Genomic DNA, 16156 nt, shown 5'->3' with positions numbered 1-16156 from the left:
AAGCAAGTTTGCTTACCGCAAACAATGTTTTCCATAGATAGTAGAATGAATTAGCCATGCTTCAAGGGTAACAAACAGTACACCAAGCAGAGCTGTCTCTCAAAGTTATAAAAGTTACAAAACGTTTGCCTTATTGGGCATGTGCGGTGGTTCCCACGCTCAGATAGTTCCAGAAGGTTCCTCAGTTCTTTCCCAAATCAGAGATGAAAGCCCAGATGTTTGAGAAACTGTCTAGGGAGGAAGGCAGGAAAGTATGGCTAATTCATCCAGCTATCTAGGAGGTATAGGTAAGATGGAACATATTGGTCGAGGGATCTAGAGACAGACCTTGCAGCCATAAATTAGGTGGTAGTAAAGTTAGGTATCCCACTGATGATATGTTAGCCTCTCGGTATTCTTGGAGGTGGAAGAGCCATGGCCAGTATGTCATGCTGTTCTCTTCTTGTTCTATGTGAGGTTCACAAATTGTGGACGGTCTTCCTTGTCTGAGTATTCTGAGAAATGTGAGAATTCATCAGATGGATGGATGCACAAGAAGGGATCGAACAGGATGGTCCGCTTGCTGATGATGTTGCCTTTTCCTTTCCTGAGGTATGGAAGGCTCTACAGATTTCTGTGCCTTTCTTTTAGATGTTCGTACATGGTTCAGTATATGGTAATGGAAATTCTGGCGCTGAGTGTGATCTTGTGACTTGTCTCAACTGAATGGGATGAAACTCTGAGCTAGAAGACTTCTGCAGTTACTGGCAGTGTTTCATGTTTACCAGCACTTGCACCTATGACACTTTGGTCAACTCGTGCATCGCTCTGAAAATGCCATTTGTAGTCCCTGATGCTTGCTGCATCATTCCTGCACTGTGCTTGACGTTCAATGTGCAGTCTTTGATGCTCCAGCTTAGGTGCTCCGTGCAACATCTTCAGCACCCTATGAGTCATTTCCAGCGCTCTGTGCATTGTCATTGGCGTGTGAATCATGTCCAACGTTCCACCTGTCGTTCTCGATGCTACATGCAGTATCGAAATATGGCGCTTTTCTGGGGCACCGCAAGCCGTTAATCTCTTCCCCTCATCACCTGCAGAGGCTAACCTGTGCTGTAAAATGGGGTCTCTCAATTGCCTTTGCGAGAATTTGGTAGACCTAGTCTGGTCTTCCTGGCTCACTGATGAGGAAATGGAGGCTAACGGTCCCAAAGGTGGGGTGTCACTCGCTTTTAATCTAGCTATTTTCTCTGCTTTCTGCCGTTGAAACTCTTGGGGACGTCCGCCCACAATCACAGCAGTTAGCTTGATCCTGCTTTGATCCCAAGCAAACAAATTGAAAAAAGAAAAAAAAAGCAGCGCTGAAACTGGGAAGAGATGATGAATTTGAAAAGAATAAAAGGTCTGAGGGACCCGCACCTCCCCCGACGTCATCGCTCACGGAACTGATCCGTTAAAAGCGCCAAGCCAGCAGGCACCGCGCGACAAAGGGGCATTCCCCTTTGTGCACCCCCTAGATTTAAATATTCCCCTTGTTATCTTTTATCCCTTAACAATTTCTTCTTTATAATTGTTTTACATTTTTGACAAAGGTAATGTATACTTTTTAGTATAATTTGTTGATTGTTCTATGTAACGCTCACAGGCGAAGTTATGTTTTATTGTAAACCGGTGTGATTTGTATTTTATACAGGAATGTCGGTATATAAAAGTTAAAAAAAAACAAACAAACAAACATTAATTGTGACCATGTGACAAAGACACTGTGTGGCCACAACTAAAATATTTAAACTGGATGGTTTTCTTTGGGCCATGACAAAACACTGAAAAGTTTTTTTTTTTCTTGTGAGGAGCTGAATGTGAGAGACAGAATCCACCGTCCGTGCGCCATCGCAGATGAAAAAGAACTGAGGAGCCTTCTGGAACTATCCATCGCGAGGGAACCGCCACACGTGCCCAGTAGGACAAAAGTTTTGTAACTGAGAAAAAGCTCTGTCATTGCCATCATCCATGAAGATTGGCTAATTCAGCCTTCCTATCGCCAGAAAAGAAACCATCAAGCTCATTAAGAAATTTTAGTCAAGCACAAATTAAAGCTCTAGTCAAAACACAAGACAACTTTGCTCACTTTTAAACTTATTGTTTTGTAATACCATAAAACCAGATTCTATGGACATCTCAGTACAGTTGAACTAATAGGCATGAGTGAGTGTAAGTTTATCAACTCAACTCACACTTGTAGGCAGATGCACTATATATATAGTTCTCATTACTAACATTATTTTAAATCAGTCAATACATTTTTAAAACTAATTCTGTAAATTCTTGGAAGGTATATAATGGAGAAATTACTTACCTGATAATTTCGTTTTTCTTCGTGTAGACAGATGGGCTCAGGACCAGTGGGTTTATTATCCCCTGCCAGTAGATGAAGCGGAGCAAACTGATGTCACAGTATATATAACCCTTCAGTGACCCCCAGCCTGCCAGTATTCTCTTCAAAAGCAACTGTGGACAGACTAGCAAAAAACTTGATTAAAAACAGATAACCAGAACTGTGCTCAACCAACCATAAACACTGAACTCACGTAAGATTCTAGGTACCCCAAACTAGGGCCTGGATGAACACTTACCAGTAATCTCTTGGGAACCGGAGCCCCACAAGGGAACTATTAACACTCATGCAGCAGCCAAGGGTGGGAAGCAGAGTCCATCTATCTACACTACGGAAAACAAAATTATCAGGTAAATAATTTCTCCATTTCCTAGCATGTAGACAGATGGACTCAGGACCAGTGGGATGTACCAAAGCTACTCCCCAACAGGGTGGGAGCCTGCCTGCAGTACAGTCAACATTGCATATACAAAGGCGCATCTTCCCCTGCCTGCACATCCAGACTATAGAACCTGGAAAAAGTGTGTAAGGAGGACCACTTTGCAGCTCAGCAAATATCAACGGGAGACAATAGGCTAATCTCCGCCCATGACACTGCCTGAACCCTAGTGGAATGAGCCCTAACCAGAGTAGGCAACAGCTTTCCAGAATCTACATATGCGGCTGTGACCACCTCCTTAATCCAAAGAGCTATGGAAGCCCATGAAGCCAGAGAGCCCTACTTACCCCCGCCATGGAGCCCAAACAGGCAATCCGTCTTCCGAAAAGACTCAAGACCTCCAGATACCGCACGACAATACTCTTAACATCAAAGAGCACAAAAGGTGAAACTCCTCCGCATCCTTGACCTTATCCAGGGATGACAAGGAGATGAACTGATTCAAATAAAAGTCCGAGACTACCTTGGGAAAGAAGGATGGCACAGTATGCATCTGTAACACCCCCGGAGTCACCCGAAGGCATGGCTCCTGGCAAGACAAGGCCTACAGCTCAGAAATTCAATGCATAGAACATACAACCACCAGGAACACAGTCTTCAAAGTCAACAACCGTAAGTTAAGGCTATGCAGTGGTCGTAACATAGGGCCTGTCAAAAAGTCCAGCACCAAATTAAGTCTCCACAATGGAACTGGTAATCTCAAGGGAGGTTTAAGGTTCGTCACTCCCTTTAAAAAAAAAAAACAAAAAAACCCGGGCCACATTAGGAGGAGACAAGGAAAAACCATTCACCAGGCCTCTGAAACAGGCAAGAGCCACAACCTGCACCTTCAAGGAATTAAGGGCCAAGCCTTTATTCAATCCATCCTGCAAAAAATCCAGAATGAGAAGGATCTTAACGGAACGAGGAAGAACACCTCACTCTTCACACCTGCACATAAGCCAAGGAAGTGGAGAACTTGCGAGCACAAATTAAAGTGGCAATCAGCGCAAAGGAATAACCACGCTTTAACAGTCGAGCCCTCAAGTGCCAAACCATAAGACAGAATTGAGTGGGATCCTTGTGAAGAACTGGTCCCTGCTAAAGCAGATCCATGTGTAGCGAAAGACAAAAGGGGGACCTCCACCAGGAGTTGCTGCAAATCTGCATACCACGAACGCTTGGGCCAGTCCAGCACCACCAAGAGTACTAGCCTCCTCTGGCCTTCGATCTTGCGAATTATCCTGCCCAGCAAGAAATTTGTCTTCTGACCGGACCTATACGAAAGTGTCTATTCCCAGGGACCACAGATCTCTTCTGTAACTGTAGAAACGAGGACCCTTCACATTTCGAGAAGTTGCCAGCAGGTCTAGGAACAGAAGGCCCCAGTGATCCACAATCAGCTGAAACACCTCGGCTGGCAACACCCACTCACCTGAGTCTAGACTCTCCCTGCTGAGAAAGTCTGCTCTTACGTTGTCTTTTCCTGCAATGTGAGAGACCGAGATCATCTGCAGATGAACTTTGCCCATTCCATCAGCTGGTCTATTTCCTGCAATACTTGCTGGCTCTTGGTTCCTCCTGGGTGATTGATATAGGCCACCATCGTCACGCTGTCCAACATCTCACGAACCGCTTGATTCCGCAGCCTGTGGCTGAACTGGAAGCATACCAGCTGTACCACCCAGCCTCCAGGTGATTGATGTTCCAGTGGGACTCTTCAGGATTCCAGCATCCATGGGCCATTAACTCCAAACAGTGAGCCCCCCCTAACCATGAAGACTCGCATCTGTCATGAGTACGAACCAGGCAGGAGAGGACAAGGGAACTCCCTTTCTCAGATGATCCTCCTGCAACTACCATTGGAGCTTGGAATAGATTTCCATCGGCAAGTGGAGCTGAACCGCATAATCCTGAGACTGCAGGTTCCAACGAGATAGAAGAGAGCGCTGAAGAGGACGCATATGCACCACTTCCAGGGTAACTTATCAAGCAGAGTATCTGTAGGTAGGACCTCACCGGTTATATGGTGTTCATCAATTGACACACTTGAGATCTCTCTCTCTGAATCTGAACTTCCGGTAGGAAAATTCTGTCCTATATAGAACTGGGCCCTCGGATACTCCAACAATAAAAGGAGAGCACCTTGTGTGTCACTAAGTGGCTCTCTTCCTGAGAACTTGGCGCGAATCAACCAGTCATCCAAATACGGGTGCACCAGGATTCCTTATCAGCACAAGGCCGTCGCTATCACCACAATAATCATGGAAAATGTTCTGAGAGCGGTGGCTAGACCAAAAAGCAACATCTGAAATTGATAATGGCACCCCAACACTGAAAAGCGTAGAAAGCTTTGGTGTTCCAATCTGATGGGAATTTGAAGGTAAGCCTCTGACAGATCCAAGGTGGTCAGAAATTCCGCCTACTATACCGCCATTATTAGAAAGAGTAAGTTTCCATTCGAAAATGAGTCACCTTCAAGTGACAGTTGATCCTCTTGAGATCCAAGATGGGATGAAAGGAGCCCTCCTCCTCGGGCACAACAAAATGAATGGAATATCACCCCATACTTTGAGACGTGGGCACCAGAAACACAGTCCGAGGAGCCTTTAAAAGGTGAACTCCACTGCCTGCTTCTTCTGCGGGGAGTGGCAGGGGACACCATGAACACATCCCGAAGAACACTGCGAAATTCCAATACATACCCTTCGTGTATCACCTCCAGGACCCACTGGTCTGACATGATCTCGACCCACCTCCGATAAAAAAGAGAGACGTCCCCCTATTTCCTGTTCTGGAAGGTGGGTCTTGGGAAGGTCCACCACCCGAGCCCGCTCCTCTCTTGGGCTGCCGGGGACAAAAGGACTGAAACCTACCAAAAGACCCAGTCCATTGAAAGGTTGTCCCTCTGTAAGGATGAAAACACCTGGAACCCCATGAACAGCCCCTCATAGGGGCACTGTAACTTTCTTATCCTCCAGCAACTGAGGCACCGGAGACTCGCCTCACTTATTGACCAGTTTCTCCAACTCACTCTCAAACAAGAGCAAGCTTTTAAAGGACTTCTTGGTAAGATTGGCTTGGAAGCTGTGTCAGCTGACAAATTTCACTACCAGAGTTGACACCTGGCTGTTAACACCAAAGTCATTCCACTGGCTGAGGTCTGGACCAAATCACAGCCTGTGTCTGCTAAAAAGGTGACAGCAGGCTCCATAACCACTCTGGAATTTCCTCCAGACTCAACCTCCTGAGAAAGAAGCAGACAAGATCTTGCCACTAGGGTGCAACAGGAGGCAATCTGTAAATTCATCGCCACTGCCTCAAAGGCTTGCTTAAGAATAGCCTCAATCCTATCATGTACATCCTTCAAGGCCACTCCTCCCTCTATGAAGCTAGTTGTCTGCTTAGGGACGTACCAGAGCATCCACTCTGGGAAAACGCAAACGCTCTCACAGCCGGATCCAGGGTGTACAGGCATTCCAGTGTCCGACTCCCTTTAAAATTAGCCCCTAGGGCATCCCATTCCAGCTCAATCAGTTCCTGGACACACCGGAAAACAACAAGAGGCTTTACATAAGGAAACCAAAATGGGATTTTTCCTTTGCTCTGCATGGCATCCGAACCAGGAATACCCAGCCGTTTCAAGGTCTGGGAAATCAGGGCCGGCATTTCATTTCTGTGAAAGTACCGCAATATGGTTAAATACGGTTCCAGCCCTGGAGGAATTTCCCCATCTTCCATGGAATCACGATCAACCTCATGAGTACCATCTGTATTCCTGCAGGGAGCTGAGGCAAGCCCTGGCGCTTAAGCATAGGACTGGAAGAGGGAGAAGCCACCGATTGAGGGTCAGACTGGACAGAAATGGGGGAAGCGGAGGACTGCGCCTGAAGAAAGACTTGTAAGCCTTGAAAAAATTCCACCCTTGAAAAAGCAGCCGAGTTCAGACCAAGCCCAGAAGGAACTGGAGCTGGTCTCACAGAACTGCCCTTGCCAGCAAAGGAGCCAGTCAAGGGAGAACCAAGATCTGGCATCCACCCAGTCAAGGCCGTGACCAACCCAACATCAGAATGGGAAGAGCCAGGCTTAGCAAAATCAGAGGAAGACAACTCTCCCTGAGCATCTGAGCAGCGCTGGCACAGGTTAGAAGCAAGGTCAGGCTGAGCAGCTCTAATATGACAGGCAATAAAAATAGGAAGCCGCTTAGGCTTCTTGCTTACCAGCGCCATCGCTGAGGTAAACGTGCATCAGAACGGCTCGCACTCAAAAATTAAATGCGCCCAAAAAATAAGCACCTAGAAGAAAGTGCAGCAAGGCACATGTGCAACCTATGCGCATAAAAAAAAAAAGGTTTGTGCACGTAAAAAGCACGCGCAAAAACCAAGCACACAACGCATGTACAAAGCAGACACACTACACACACTGATGACCTATAGAGGGCAGCAGAATACACAAGAGCACGCGAAAACAGCCACTGCAGCCTACCACGCGGCATGCAAGAATAAAGCCTAAGTGTGGGGCCTAGCCCACCAGGGGCCGCTCAACCTGCCAGGCTGCCCAGTTCCCCAACCCCAATGGGAGTAGGAAATAATGTCGGCATGGCACACCGAGAACAGAGACTAGAGGAAGTCCTGAAACCCCTCTGTCTCCGATTCTGGTAAAACTTTTTTTTTTTTTTTAAACCTTACCTGAGCTTAGCGCTTACTGGAGTACAGAGTTGGTCTCCAGCTGCAGGATTAGAGGGCATCTGCCATCACCGCCGCACTTGGCCTCCTACACCCGCTGCCTTTCAGCTGAACTAGCTGCTAAGTCTAAGCCAGGAAACCCAGCTACCAGACCAAGGTACACCTTGATGGCCCACTGAAATCGCCTCAGGAATTCTCAACTGGGGGAGGGACCTTTAGTTATCACCACAGGAGAGCGGGGGCTTTCTTTTCCTGAATTTAGAATTTCAAGTTTTTCCTTTCAAAAAGCTCAAAGCAATCCCCATAGGGAGATTCACGACCCCATCTTGTGGAGATGGAGAATATAGTAAAATTGGTTCTTACCTGCTAATTTTTGTTCCTGTAGTACCAAGGATCAGTCCAGACAGCTGAGTTTTGCCTCCCTTCCAGCAGATGGCGACAGAGTAAGTTTTGAAGGCACCAACTATTAACCCGATGTACCACCTGCATCACTTCAGTATAAAGCTGTACCCAAACAAACCTTTGATCTCCATCTTCCCCATAACGAGGAGAGGAATAAGGAAAGAAAACAATAGCCATAAGAAAAAAAACCTGTGCCATTCTTCAGAGACGCATAAAGAAGTAACAAATATAGGCAGGTTGAGCAGACTCCCTCCATGCCTTTCCACTCTCCCGGGCGGGCGTCTGGACTGATCCGTGGTACTACAGGAATGAAAATTAGCAGGTAAAAACCAATTTTTCTTTCCCTGTATGTACCCAGATCAGTCCAGACAGCTAGGATGTACCAAAGCTTCCCTATACGGGGTGGGACTATGAGAGTCCCGCTTGAAGAATACTTGCTCCAAAATTGACATCTAGAGACTGGATGTCTAAACAGCAGTGTCTGGCAAAGACTTCCACGTAGCCACTCTGCAAATTTCCTGAGGAGATACCACCCATGAGGTAGCCTGGGAATGAGTCGAATGAGTCTTTAAACCCTTGTGGAATGGGATGACCACATGATATGTAAGTGGACATGAATGCTTCCTTTAATCACCTAGCAATAGTGGCCTTAGAGGCTTTCTGCCCTCTTCTGGGTTCACTCCAGAGGACAAGGTGGTCAGACATCCTGAAGCTGTTAGTGCCCTCTAGATACTGCAGTAGGGTGCGGCGAATATCCAGATGTCTCAACTCCGAAGAGTGAGGCGAATCAAACTCCAGATTTGTAAATGCCGGGAGCACCCCAGTTGGTTCAAATGAAAGATGAGACCACCTTAGGCAAGAAGGAAGGGACAGTCCATAAGGACACCCCCGAATCCGTAATCCAAAGGAAAAGTTCTCTACAGGACAGGGCTTGAAGCTCCAAGACCCGCTGGACAGACCAGCCAGCAAGAAGACCACCTTCAGAGTAAGATCTGTGATAGAAGCTTGTCTCAGAGGTTTAAGAGGAGCAGTGCACACGCTTCTGAGAACAAGATGTAAGCCCCAGGGGGAACGAACTTGGCGAGCCGGAGTCTTCAATATATTCGCCCCTCGCAGGAAGGGCATAACATTCAGATCAGCTGCCAAACTGGTCCCATGAAGTTTGCCTTGTAAACAGCTCAGAGACTTGAACCCGCAGGGAATTATAAGAAAGGCCCTTAGACCCTGCTGCAGGAAAGCCAGGATCTGTATCACTGATCTACACGTGGATCTACTCTCTGTTCTGTACACCAAGACTGGAAGACTCTCCAGACTGACATAGGCCAAGGAAGTAGAGGTTTTATTTGTTTTTTGAGCTTGCAATAGCATTGCAATCACCTCCTCTGAATATCCCTTCTTCCGAGTCCACCTTTCCAAAAGCTAAGCCGCTAGACAAAAGCAATCCGTTCGACTGAAATATATATAGGACCTTGTCGGAGCAAATTCTGTAGATGACTCATCCTTAGGGGTCCATCCATGGCAAGGTTGATTAGATCCATGAACCAAGGCCTTCTGGAGCAATGAGAATCACCCGTCCCGGGTGACGTTCTATTCTTCTTAGAACCTTGCCCACATGAGGCGACTGAGGAAAACACGTACACCAGCACCTCTGTCAGCCATGGTAGAACTAGGGCATAGACGCCTTCTGCCCCATGTTCCCCTCTGTGACTGAAGAAGCATGGGCCCTTGGCATTCTCCTGCATCACCATCAGGTCGATGTGAGGAGATCCCTATGTGAGTGAAATGAGCGTCATCGCCTCCTTGGAGTGCTCCCACTCTCCCAAATCCAGATGCTGAGGAAATCTGCCTGAATGTCATTGGATCCCGCAATGTGAGATGCTGCCAACATGGCTAGGTTCTGCTCTTCCCAAGTCATGAGAAGGTCCACTTCCAGAGCTTCTGTTCTGCTCTAGGTATCGCCCTGGCGATTGATTTGGCCACTGTGGTTGCATGGTCCAACAGAAGTCGAACCGCTTGACTCTGCAACAGAGGGAGAAACTCCTGAAGCGACAACCACACCTCCCTAGTCTCCAGGAGATTGATGAACCAAGAGGCCTCCTCCACTGTCCACCGCTCCTGGCACACTGCCCTCTAACTGGAGGGGCTGGCGTCGGTCATCACCATGACCCAAAGTGCTAGCTTGAGGTTCACACCACATGCCAAATGATCCCAAAAGGGCCACCATGACAGGCTGGATCTGGCAGGATACATAAGCGGTAGAGGAAGAAGAAATTGTTCTGATTCGGGGTCCCATCTGGAGAGGAGAGTCCTCTGAAGAGGTTGAATGTGAGCAAACGCCCATGGGACCAACTCTAGGGTGGAGGCCATAGAGCAGAGAACCTGTAGGTAAGTGCCATGCTGTGGGGAATCCAGAAACCTCTGGATCTGCAAGAATAGCTTGACCCTGCGATCCTCCGAGAGAAAGACCTTACCAGTCGGGGTATCTAACTTCGCTCCCAAGAACTCCAGAACTGGTGAGGGTGCAAGTTGGCTCTTGGCAAGATTGACCACCCAGTCCAGGGCACGCAGGAGAGTCACTACAGCTTCCACAGCAAGGCATCAAAGAACTTGGGACTTCGCTCGGATGAGCCAGTAGTCTAAGAACGGGTGGACTAGAATCCCCTGCTTCCGTAGCACTGCCGCCACCACCACCACGGCTTTGGTGAAAGTCCTTGGAGCTGTAGCGAGTCCTAAGGGAAAAGCGCAAAACCAGAAATGTTCTCAGAGTATCTTGAACTTTGGGATACGCCACGATCACCAAAGGTATCTAATGTGCAGATGTGCTTCCATGAGACCTAGAGGGGGTCAGGAATTCTCCGCTGCTATGACAGACCTCAAGGTTTCCATCCAGAAACGGGGCACCTTGAGCGCTCTGTTCACCTTTTGCAGGTCCAGGATGGGCCAAAGGTCCCCTCTTTCTTTGGAACAACGAAATAAATGGAGTAACATCTCCGCCCCCGCTCTTCCATAGGGACAGGGATGATGGCCCCTAACATCCTCAGTCTGTGGATGGTGTGACGGACAATGATTTTCTCTGCCGCAGACGTACAGGGGGAAACTGTGTCTTAAAGGGCTAGCAAATTCTAAAGTATTGCCGTGTTTTATAACACTGAGGACCCATTGGTCCAAGGTGATTTTTGGTCCAGTCCCCGTAGAAGGAACCCAGCCGACACCTGATGGGAGGAGCAGAGGAGTACACCAGCCATTCCTCATTGCGAGGATTTTTTTTTTTTTTTCTCTGACCTTGGCTTGGCCATCTCAGCTGGCCCTGCAGTTATGGAAGGACTGGGACCAGGGCTGAGACCTCCCCTAAGTCTGTTTCTGACCAGCACTTGAAGCTCTGCTCAGGCAGAAACATCTTTGGTTCCGAAAGCGCGAGCGGACAGGTTGAAACCCCTAGAGGTCTTGGGCCTGTCCTCCAGTAACTTGTGCACCTTGTTGTCTCCGAGCTGCTTGATTAACTGATCCAGGTCCTCTCCAAAGATGATCTGGCCTTTGAAAGGAAGAACCCCCAGTTGTGCCTTGGAAGAGACATCTGCTGACCAATTGCACAACCACAGGAGCCATTGGGCTGACACCGCCTGTACAAGACATCCTCCCCTTAGGCTACCGCCGCTTCCAAGCGCTCTGCCTGATCCGGCTCCCCCGGTGGCAGGTCCTGGGCGCTCTGTAAGTGTTGGACCCACCTTATGCTGACATGGAGCATGAAGCTGCTGCCTGGATGCCCTACGTGAAGAAGACAAAAAATCCACTTGAGGAAAACCTCACGTTTGCAGTTCTAGAGGACCCCGGCAACTGGAATCATGGTCCTCTTGGAGACCGCAGACACAAAGGCATCAACCTTCGGCACCCTGAGCAGCTCCGTTTGTTCAGGCAGCGGTTATCACTTGTCCAAAGCTCTGCTGACCGGGTCATCAACTACTGCACTAGCCGCAGAAAAAGGAAATGTGGTAGCCGGTCCTTGCAGCCCAGGCATGACTGAGTCCACAGAGTCCAGGACTAGATCTTCCCACGGGACCTCAACTCCTGGAGGACATGCAGTATGAGGGGGTCTAAGGTCCTGCCTGTGGAACAAGCTGACAACCCTGGGGACATCACCCCCCAAAGGAGGGGCCTCTGGGTCATGACCCTCCGGGGTCTGGTCCGTCAAGGACGAGAAATCGTCTACTGGATTCCAAGGAGGAGACCCAGAGTCCAGATCCACCAATGAAAAGGACCCCTTGGGGCCATGCCCCTCAGGGGTCCGTATTGTGCGGACCCTATGAGCCCTGGTATCTGAGGTCTTGGCCCTTTTTGCTGGGAGACCCCCCAGCCGAGTTCCGTGACATAAGCCCTGCACGTTTAGCCCTCCAGGCTAGAAAGACCTGGTGTGTAAGCAAGACGATCCAGAGTACCCTTCCTTCTCCCCCACATTCATCTCCCCTGAGGGATCAACTTCATCCTCCTCTGGCTCCCCAGAGCTCTTTGGGCTTAAATGCGCCAGGGACAGAGTTGGTGGGAGATCCCTTTCCCCCGCTGTACAGTGCTCCACGCGCACGAAGAAATTCAAGATGGCCACCGTTCCCACGCTCACCGGGATGGCTTCGCCAGAAGAAGCAGGACGGGCTGGCCACGATTTGCACAGAATATGACGCGGTCCCCAGGGTAGAACCCTTCCCACCGGGGAGGCACTGGGCAAAAGAGCCTGACCTCACAAGCCACGGGAAGCTCTCGCCGCTGGAGGGGCAGCAGCAGAAGCGCGGCATGAGGCAAAGGAGAAAACCGCAAGGGATGCGCCTGAACAAGTTAGGGGCCCTGGCAGAGACATAACCTGCCGCCCGGGAGCCCAAGGCAGGAGAAACAACTCCCTAATTGCCCACTGCTCAGTCTTGTTCTATTTCTTATATAAAACTTTAAGGTTGAGCAAGGGGAACAAAGCACAAATACTTCCCTGTACAGCAAGTGACAGAGGCTCTCTCAGGCACTAGGCTGGGAGGGAGCCAGTCCCCTGGCTATCACCCCCGGCACACCAACCAGAGCAAATCTGGGGTCCCCAACCCCTGCTCATTAATGCCTACGACTGGGAGGGATGGTCCCCCCAGGACCTCACAACCTCCCAAGAGACAAAGTGCTTTCAAGTCTGAAATTTTTTTTTTTTTTTTGTCTAGATACAGAGAAATACTGAAGTGATGCAGGTGGAACACAGGGTTAAGAGTTGGTGCCTTCAAAACTTTCTCTGTCTCCATCTGCTGGAAGGGAAGCAAAACCCAGCTGTCTGGACTGATCCAGGTACAACAGGGAATGGCAGGCTGGGGTCACTGCAAAGTTACATATACTGTGACATTAGCTTGCTCTGTCTCTATCTGCTGACAGGGAAGCATAAACCAACTGGTCCGGAGTCCATCTGTCTTACACACTAGGAAAAAAAGCATAAGAGCAAGGACACCAAAATCTAATTACAAGGACCTTGGCACTGGTGAGGCAGCTTGCATTTTCTAATGTCCTTGAAAGCTATATTGTTAGAGGAGTAGGCTCTGGGTAGGGACATCCTTGACAAGCAAGTCTCAGGAGAAGAGTCGGAGTGAACCACAGGTTCCCCAAGTTGAGGGCTGTGCTACAACCTAGTAATCTATCCACATACAAATAACTTACTCAAACTTCAAAACACTAACATCATGAAGCCAGAATAGGCACTTCATATACTCATGCTAAGCTTGTGCCACTGGTGCAATAATGCCTCAAGGTCATTTTACAATGATAACGCAGGCAGCGAGATACAACTCACGTAGATCAGATACCAGTCATGAACAGATGCAGGCAGCAGTTCCACTAAATGTACAGTTGTTGTCTGCACTCAACTTTCAGACCAAAGTACATGTGTAATGCATATCTCCTTCAATTGATTGGCTTTGTCCTTTTTACATTTTAAAAGAATAAACACTTGCCTTTCAAAATTAAGACAGCTGACTCTTGGATTACATAAATCTGGCCAAGTTCTGCTTTTTATTCTGCTTATTTTTAAACTTTTTAGATCTCATCTCATTTTCACTGCTAATTCCTTGTCTCCCTTTGCCTTCTCTTTTCTAATCACAGTTTCCACCTCCCACATTTAGCTTCTCTCAATACCCAAGAATCTATTCATTTTTAAAACGCCAATAAAAACAGCAGAACTTCAGATTTTTTTCATACCCATTTCTTCCTCAGCCCCTTCCCTTCTACACCCAGACCTATTTCCCATTTCTCTGCAGCCTTTCGGCCCATCTCTGTTTTTTTATGGTGGACTGCTATAATAGAACTTTAAATTATAGCAGTAGAGGAAAGTAGGCAGCATCCCTATTTCAAGGTCTCTCTATAATCACTGGAGTGGAAGATACAGAAATCTTTCCCAGGCATGAGGCATGTCAATCTACTGAGCCTCAGTATTTACGTAATCAATTGGCTCAACCACTAGTGAGATGAAATGTGGTGGCAAAAACAGGGCCCTGCATCACTTGGAGAAGATACATTGCCCTCTCAATTATAACTCCCTCTCTTTCCTAGACAATCCCTAGTCCACCCCCCCATAATTCTTCCCAGATTCCCCTCATTCATCAGTCATCTTCACTTTGCAGTTATGGGGACCATAAGCTCATGGGACATCTCAGCACAATGTGTTAAATGCAGAGTGAATCCAGCTGGAGCAGGTGACAAACAGGAAAGCAATACTCTCCTGCAGGCTGTTGGAAGGGCAATCCAGTAACATGTGGCCTGTGCCAGCACATTATTCGCAGGCATCAGTGCATCAAAAAAAGATCATACTATTGGTGGAGGCCAGCATATTACAAAAAAAGAAAATCAGTCAACTGGGTTAGCACAAAAGAAAATTATTACTTACCTGCTAATTTCCGTTCCTGTAGTACCATGGATCAGTCCAGACAGTGGGTTATGTCCCCAATCCAGCAGATGGAGTCAGCCCAAGCTTCGAGGGGGCGTCACCATATATACTACCCCCTCTGCAGGAGTTCAGTATCGAGTATATCAAAGCCCGAGTAGATAAACCCCCTGATTGGATCAAGTTTAAATGAACCGGCAACAATAAGCCGTGCAACCTTAGTAACGAACTGCAAACGTCCTACCAACGTGTAGGCACAGCATGTCAACTTGTAGGGAGCTGTGAAAAACAGTGAAAACCGAAGAGTCGTGAAAGACATACAACACTACAGTACCGTAGAGAAGAGCTGAGCAGGATTAGAACCCAAAAGCGGTGGGCGTCTGGACTGATCCATGGTACTACAGGAACGAAAATTAGCAGGTAATAATTTTCTTTTCCCTGTACGTACCTGGATCAGTCCAGACAGTGGGATGTACCCAAGCTTCCCTAAACCGGGTGGGGTCCTGCGAGGCCTGCTCGAAGAACCTGCTCGCCAAAGTGTCCAGAGACCGAAGAAGCGAGGTGCAGTCGATAGTGCCTCGAGAACGTGTGTAACGATTTCCAGGTGGCTGCTCTACAAATTTCTTGAGAGGAGACCGAGCGAGCCTCCGCCCAGGAAGCCGCCTGAGATCGTGTAGAATGTGCCACAATGCCGGGTGGGGGAGTCCGCCCCACCCCAATGTAGGAAGCGGCAATGCCGGCCTTCAGCCATCTGGCAATGGTCATCTTCGAAGCCTGAGACCCCTTCTTAGGACCGGACCAAAGTACGAAGAGATGGTCAGAAGTCCGGAATTCATTTGTAGCCTCCAGATAAAGACGCAGAGTGCGCTTGACATCCAGGAGTCGGAGAGACTTCGGCTCTGAAGAAGAGAAGGACGGCAATTCCACAGTCTTGATTCACATGGAATGCAGATACCACCTTCGGAAGGAAAGAGGGAACGGTGCGAAGCGAAACCCCAGAGTCGGAGAAACGGAGATAAGGCTCTCTACACGACAGAGCCTGCAGCTCCGAAATGCGTCGAGCGGAACAGATGGCCACCAGAAACACAGTCTTGAGGGTGAGATCCTTAAGCGTTGCACTCCGCAGTGGCTCGAACGGTGGTCCCGACAGTGAGCGAAGCATAAGGTTGAGACTCCAGGAGGGGCAAGGGTCCCGTAATGGAGGCCGCAAATGCTTGACACCCTTGAGGAAGCGTACAATGTCCGGGAGCTGTAGCAGAGAGCCCCCATCGCGCAAGAGCGAACCAAGAGCGGCCACCTGAACCCGTAGAGAATTATAGGCGAGTCCCTTGTCCACCCCCGCTTGTAGGAACTGAAGGATCTGAGGAACAGAAGCCTTTGTGGGTCTC

The 16156-nt window shown here is 48.5% G+C and overlaps 1 protein-coding gene across 1 annotated transcript in view; it reads right to left on the bottom strand.

Moving 5' to 3' along the window:
- The window catches only part of ZFR (zinc finger RNA binding protein), a 312134-nt gene that overhangs the window by 256090 nt on the left and 39888 nt on the right, over positions 1–16156 (bottom strand).

Source organism: Rhinatrema bivittatum, chromosome 1 (assembly GCF_901001135.1).
Source record: "Rhinatrema bivittatum chromosome 1, aRhiBiv1.1, whole genome shotgun sequence".
Classification (NCBI taxonomy): Eukaryota; Metazoa; Chordata; class Amphibia; order Gymnophiona; family Rhinatrematidae; genus Rhinatrema; species Rhinatrema bivittatum.
The sequence above is the reverse complement of the archived record's forward strand: the minus strand, read 5'-3'. Positions and strand labels throughout refer to the sequence as shown.